This window comes from Cucumis sativus, chromosome 4, assembly GCF_000004075.3.
Source record: "Cucumis sativus cultivar 9930 chromosome 4, Cucumber_9930_V3, whole genome shotgun sequence".
NCBI classification, from domain to species: Eukaryota; Viridiplantae; Streptophyta; class Magnoliopsida; order Cucurbitales; family Cucurbitaceae; genus Cucumis; species Cucumis sativus.
In genome coordinates, this window is record NC_026658.2 from 23,258,866 (window position 1) to 23,266,426 (window position 7,561).

Sequence of the window (7,561 nt, forward strand, 5' to 3'; positions counted from 1 at the left end):
CCTATTATCAATACAGAAAGTAATTAGTGATATATTTCTAGTTATTGAAATTCAACTTTAAAAAGTGGTTGATATATTTAAAGTAGGATTAATTAGCAATTAGCATGTATTAATTTAGCCTGTTTGTGCTATTACTTTAAATGCTTTATTTTCAATAAATTAGTTTATTTCTTCAATGGGTAAAGATGATTTTTTAGATGTCAAAATAAACTTAGTTAAGTAGTAGTAGTTGATATAATTTTTAATTTTTCATCTTAAAAGTCCATAGTTCCTTACCTCATTCCACTATTATCTAAAAAAGTCAAATTTTAAATATTCCTTCTCTCAAAATATGATTATCCGTTAATATTAATTTAATCTTAAATCAATAAATTACTTGAAAACTTTAAAGTAAAAATGAAAGGAAAGAAGTATAAAACATGCAAAGACATGATACTACTATGATGGAAATAGTATAATATATATACATATATATTTATGGTTGTTTAGGATGAGAATTATAGAAGACTATGATAATCAATCCCCCTTGTAGTAAAAATTATTAAACTTTTTTAATTAACTATAATAGACACTTTTTCAAAATCTCTCATTTGCTATAGTTTTACTATTTGACATTTGTCACTTTTTTTATTATTTATTTTTTAAATTAAAATAATTCACACTATAAATGAATACTACTATAATCAAAACTAAAATAATATACATTTCAAACACAAACTATTATAATTAAATATAATAAATTAAGATTATAATAACTCACTTATTATTTCATATCGTTCTTAAAGTTCTAAGACTGATGATTTATTCGACGTAATATTAAAAAAACATACAGTAATTAATTTATTCCATAACTTTATAAAACAACATTTTAGTTCAATTTATAGGCATGGTAGTTTATTCAACCCTAAAATTTCTTAATCAATATTAAATTTTAATTTCTCATGACTTGGTATTCATAAATTACAAATAAAATTGACTATCAATCTACAGATAGTTTAAAAAAAGTTGTACATATTAAAAAACATAGAAACTAAAATGTTAAAAAAGTTTATGTAAATAATAAAAGGGGTGAAGATATTGAAGTAAATTTCCGGACTCTAGCATATGAATTCAAAGAATAGGGACTGTGTTTGACCGTACACGCTCTTTATTGCATAATCCATTTAGTCTTTCAAAAGTATCTTTCTTATCTCAAGGACTTTTTTGTCTTTTCATTTTTGTCTTCTTTCTATTTTATAATATGTATTTTTTCCACAGCCTATTTGCAAGCAAAATTATGAAAATTCATGGAACCCTCCAGGGGAGACCTTTAGTTTTAGAAAACCGTGTTTATTATTATTATTACATACGTATAATTTTGTCACCATTCTAAGAAATGTTTAATTATATATATAGAATATTATATTATTGTTGGAAAGGTATAGTATATATAGGTTTGGTTTAATTATTAGTTAATTTATTAAACATTAATTAAGATATATATAAAATTGAATTATTCTGAATGTTCTACTTTTTGAACGACTTAATCTTCATTATTTGGTCTAAAGGATCTTCTTTTCCTTTTTTGGGTCAGATTTTTGGTGCTAGGAAAATGAGTTAGGTTCAAGTTTTAGGAATTTTTTTCCAAGAGAAGAAAATATAGAATCCTACATTATTTCTCTTTTTTCTTTTTGGTTATCTGTGAAGTTTACCTTTGGGGGTTATCATTATGACTTTATAATTTGCATGGTGGGTACTTAAAAGGGAAAGTGATGAATAGATGTTTAGTTTGTTTTGGTTTTGGGTTTCTATTGATTGTGAGTTGGACAATTTTAGTTCAATTTGGAGGATTCCTCTGTGGGTTGAGAGAAGAATAATGTGATGAGGAATTTAGTGATAATTATATTTCTTTTTCAGATTGTCTTTTTATACACTTCATTGATGGAAAAATTCACATGACTCGTCACTAACGGTGGATTAGTACTATGAAGAGAAAATTTAGGACTTGTAAGACAAAAAAATCACACATTGATGAAATGGTAATTGCAACAAATTATACATTCATCAATGAAAGTCTACGGAGTTGATTGAGAATTTAACTATGTCTGCTCCAATTTTAAATAGAATTTTGATTCATTCTATATATGTTTTAACTTACTGTTGTTGTTAGTTTCATAAGGACGTGGTTATTTATATTATTGTTACTGTGCATATTTAAGAGAATAAGGTCTCTTGGGAAAATGTCTGTATCAAAGAATAAAAGTGAAGTTTATACGATTGTCGATTATGACTTTGAACATAATTATGAACAATTTAACCATTTCAAAATCTAACATGTGTTCAACAACAGGTTTTGCTTTACAAATATATAATTCTAATTAATTCTATCTTTCTTCCATCAACCTTGTATTTTAATCTAAATTGTATTTTGGGTGTGATTTGATCAAATTATTCAAAATATATTACTCTTTCAATGTTGAAAATTGTCCCATTTTAAGATATTGACTAAAAATTAAATTACCCATCACCCGACAGTCTGACACCCTCTAGTTAATCTTTTACCCCAAAAATTGAAGTTTTATTTCTTGTCCCCATTGCTTTAAATATTCCATATTTAGAATTTTATTAAATTAAAATAAAGGACTTTCCAAATAGCTATTTCTTTTTTAAGTATAATTTGTTTATAAATATAACAAACGGTTAATACATTTATTGGTATGTAACAAAATGAAAAAACCATCATTTTTTTAAATATTTCAAATTTGCTATTTTTTCATCGTCTATCTTCTTTTTCTCTTCCGCCATTTTTTTTCTCTTAATCGTCTTTTTTTCTTTTATGCCATTTTTTTTTCTTCCCTACTATTTTTCTTTTATTTTTTTTCAAATTGTTATTTACAATGATGGATTCATAAATTTTACTCAGAGGCACCAGGCACTATATAATAAACACACTAAAAATGTTTAAAAAAATATCTCGACCACTGATGTTCTAATAACATTAACTACATTTATAGCAATAAATAAATACCGACAATTTTCACATGGTAAATATGTGAATTTAAAATTTGCATACAAAAATAAAAGAAAAAAGAAAGAATAATATATTTTTCATGAAAATTTAGATCAACGATTTTATTGCATTTTTTAATTTTTTTTTGTTAGATAACAAATAAAGTTTAAAAAATAAGTTAGGGTTACATATGAGTTTCTTTTCTCTTTTTAAAAAATTATATTCCTTTTAGGAAATGATTAAAATTTAAGAAGACGTTTGATATGTAAGGAAAGAAAATTATTTGATTGATGTTTTGAATAAAATTTATTTAAAACTATTTCGTAAAAGTAATTGTAATAGATGAGATTTGAACTCACAACGAACAATGAATGGATTGTGCAAACACATAACTATCAACTCAAATTATAATTCCCACGCTCTAATTAACAACATCCTTACCTGCATTTCTTACTTTTCTTTTTCTTTTCCCACTTTTCTAAAAGAATAGAAGTGTTTTTGGAATCTTAATTTTATTTTGTAAAAGGGCAGCATGGACTAGTTGATGCAATAAATGCAGCCTCTTGGTCTTGGTCTTTAAATTATTGGAAAAATTAGCTCTTTTTGTTGAATTCTTTTTATTTCTAAACCAAATTATATAAAAATTTGTAGAAAGATAATAGAGATATTAATTAAACTCGGAGGTGTTGTACGGAAAAAATAGTTGAAAAGAAAAAAGGACTAATTTTTACTTTGTTTTGTTGAAAATTCTTAGCCATCTTTACTGTTCCTTGTCAATATCCCTAATCTACCAACTTTTCTTCTTTAAAACTTTTATTTGATTTGATATTTACAAGAATTCTTCAAGGTTACGATAGTACCTCATTTTTCCATCGACTATTTGACATGTTATTAAATCGTTTATAAATTTGTCATGTAAATCATTTTTCAAAAACTTATTAGATAGAAAATGAAAAATAGAGGTGTGTGGGATGGTTTTTTTTTTTCTTTCATACTATCATTTTAGAAACACACTTTCAAAAGAAATAGATATCACAATAAATAAACTCTGTAAACAACAGAATACAATCAAATTGATGTAACATTTGTAAACTTAATTTTAGAAAATTAAAATGTTCAACTATTAAATAGGATCAAAATTGATTTTTTTTTAATGGTGATTTAGGGTTTCTAGTTTAAAATGTATAATTCCCTTTTACTAACAAAATTTAAAATGTGTTATTTTTATATTCCAGTTATTATCTTTTGTTTTGGAAGGATTTTAAACTTGTATGAATATATAGTTAATTAACAATTGATTTTATTTTTAATGTACTTTGAATTAATCAATTACCAGAATGAAAATATGAATGTGAGTGAATATGTTGATTAAAAAAAATTTGAATTAATAAACAAGCACTACTTTATCTTTTTATTTTTATATATGCTCTATTTTTATTGAGATAAAGTGAAAATGTTGATGTGTTGTCGTTGGACCTTGAGATAGAAAATCAAGGTCTTTGTTTAAACAAAATTAATCTCTTTTTCAATTCCATTTGATGTATTTTTCAAGGTGATTTTGAAATTTGAAAAATCAGTTTTGTTATATTAAAAAAATCTTTTTAAAATGCATATGTTAGTAAGAAATTTTGGGTAAGTACATGTCATCACATTAAAATTGTGATGATTATAATTAATTGAATTTTTGTAATAAGTTTTTCCATATCCAACCCAATTCAAGCCTATGATGAAAAATCAAGCCAAACAAGAGTGTTCGAACTCGTCAAAATAATAGGCTCAAGCCCAAGTACAACAGGCAAATTCGTCCAAGCTCAAGCACACCAAACAAAATAGGCTCAAGCCCACTTAAAACTCATGAAAATTCTCTATAATTAGAGACCTTCCAATTCAATTTGAGGATATTTGATTGAAGCACACCAAACAAAATAGGCTCAAGCCCACTTAAAACCCATGAAAATTCTCTATAAATAGAGACCTTCCAATTCAATTTGAGGATATCTGGTTGAAGTAAGAATTGAAGCTCTGAATTCCAACTTTCCTTGGATTTCAGAAGATTGCTAAGTTTTAACTTGTATTTGAGAGAAAGCATACAAAAAATAAATATTAAGAAGTTCTAAGTTTTAACTTGTATTTGAGAGAAATCATAAAAGAAAGTAAATATTAAGAAGTTCTAAGTTTTAATTTGTATTTGAGAGAAAACATAAAAAAAAAAGTAGTATTCACCATATAAATCAATGTACACAGTTTAATTCCACGAATCAAATTTCTCCCAAAATCTCGTGCGAACAACTTATTTAATCACTCAAAAACAGTTTTAACATTTTTCACTGTAATTTTTCATTTTGGATAAACTCAATTTTGAATAATTTAAAAAAAACATGTTATTTCAACTTGAGCAGAAAATTAATATTAGATTATGATCTTTGCACGAGCCTACATATAAAGGAGGTTTAAACGGGTATTCCTCCGCTCATAAAAACATTAAAAAGTAAGAGAATTTGAGAAGAAAGATATACACAAATTTTGGTAAAAGTTAGGCTCTATCATATATGCTAGTGGAATATAATTAAAATTGCATTTAACTATCAGCTTAAAATCTTGAGTTAATTGATAGTTTAATTTAAAATTAAAGATGACCACATCTGGAAATTTGATATTTGTTGATGCACACAAATTTTGATTTTTTGATGGTCATGGTCAATGACTATCAAGTAAATTTTTTTTTGATACAATGTTTATCTTGACGATCATGTAAGTCAAGAAAAGTCCTGTTATTTTGTTGAAGAAATATGAAAAAAGCGGATTCATGATTTTTTTATGGATAAAGTTCCCTTAGTTTTGTTGATAGTCCACATTAAAAAAAACTATTTTTGGATAGACAATAAACATGAAGGATAATATATTAGTTGACTGACAGTGTCTATCAAGTTAATTAGGTTTTCTTGATGGACGAGGTCAATCAACATATGAATTTTCTTTATTTGTTATGGTTATCATCGAAAAAATTAATATTTTTGTTTTAAATTTCTTGATAGGTTTAGGGTTTTTTGATGGACAAACAATTATATGGACAAAAACTTATTTCCCCTACACTTATAGATGAGGAAATTATACCCATTACTTCCAAAATTTTCAATTAACATCAATATCAATTCACATATCCTATTATTATTGTAGAAAATTGAGATGTGGACATGGGGAGTAATTAAGGATGACTAAAAGTAAAAACGTCGTCGCCTATTATGGCACCCTGGAAACGGTCAAAATTTCATTCTATGTTGTAGATGTGAACCTATACCGATGGGGATTGGGATAGGGGAAACTAAAGTGCAAGATTGACTTCTTTCCAATAATAATAAAAAGAATGAGTCGATTTCCTTTTTTTTATTATTTAAAAATTAATTTTGAAAAATGCCATGCACAAAATTTAGATTCTAACTCTTGTGGATAAATGTTTGTTGTGTAACGTTGTAATTTTAGCTCTAAAATGCCACTATAATTAGCATATATTTTCAATATAAGCTAATTTTAAATGAATGCTTCTAAAATTTAACTAAAATATAAAATGTTCATAAAATTTCAAAGTTTCGAGGAGTACTCTTAAACTTTAAAAAAGGAGCTAAAACATACTTTTGTTGTTAGTTTTAGATGAAAATTGTTGAAGTTTTGTTTAACAAATATTCGACAAATTTTAAAAGTTTTTAAAAAATACTTACAACCTAATAAATAATACCCCTCCATGGTTAGTATTTGCATAAAAATGGATAATTTCTTGTGAAAATTTAAAAAGAAAAAAAATGCTCCTATTACTGTTAATTTTCATTTTCTAGAAAAAAAATTAAAATGCTCTAACCATTAATGTGATGAAAAATTTTCAATGGTTAAATTTGATGTAATATACTAAATAAATCAAAGTATACACAATAACCTATTACAATGGTGAATAAATAAAGACCAAAATACTAATAAAGGAAACACAAATATGGAAAACATTAATCAAGAATAAAATCAATAAAACCTAATTTCCTTTAACATCCTCCCTCAAACTCACGGTGGTAGAATAAAGAACAACTTGAGTTTGTGAAGAAAACTTTCGAATCAAATCATGGGATAGAACCAAAAACCCACGAAGAATGAAAACAAGAACTTCTAGACAAACACAACCCCACGAAGAATGGAACCAAGAACTTCTCGGATAGATACATAGATCCTCATTTATAGATCTATAACAAAACTTACAAATAATGAAACAAGGATTTTTGTGCTATAACAAAAATACTCTTTAGATATCTATAACAAAACCTACAAATGGCTAATTTTAAAACAGAACAAAAGACACCAAAAAAACATCTAAGCACACAAAACAAGTAAGCAATGAACCAGATTGATTTTTTTTAATAAATCGAACCAACCAGTTGAACCAAACTAAGTGGGCTTACTAAAGTGAACATTGACCAGACCGACTGTACTAGACCACATTGATTTGGAACATTTTTTATCACACAAACAACTCTCGCTTAAACTTAAGGACAAAATGCAAGATGAACTAGACAGTGGTGTCGAAAGAACTAA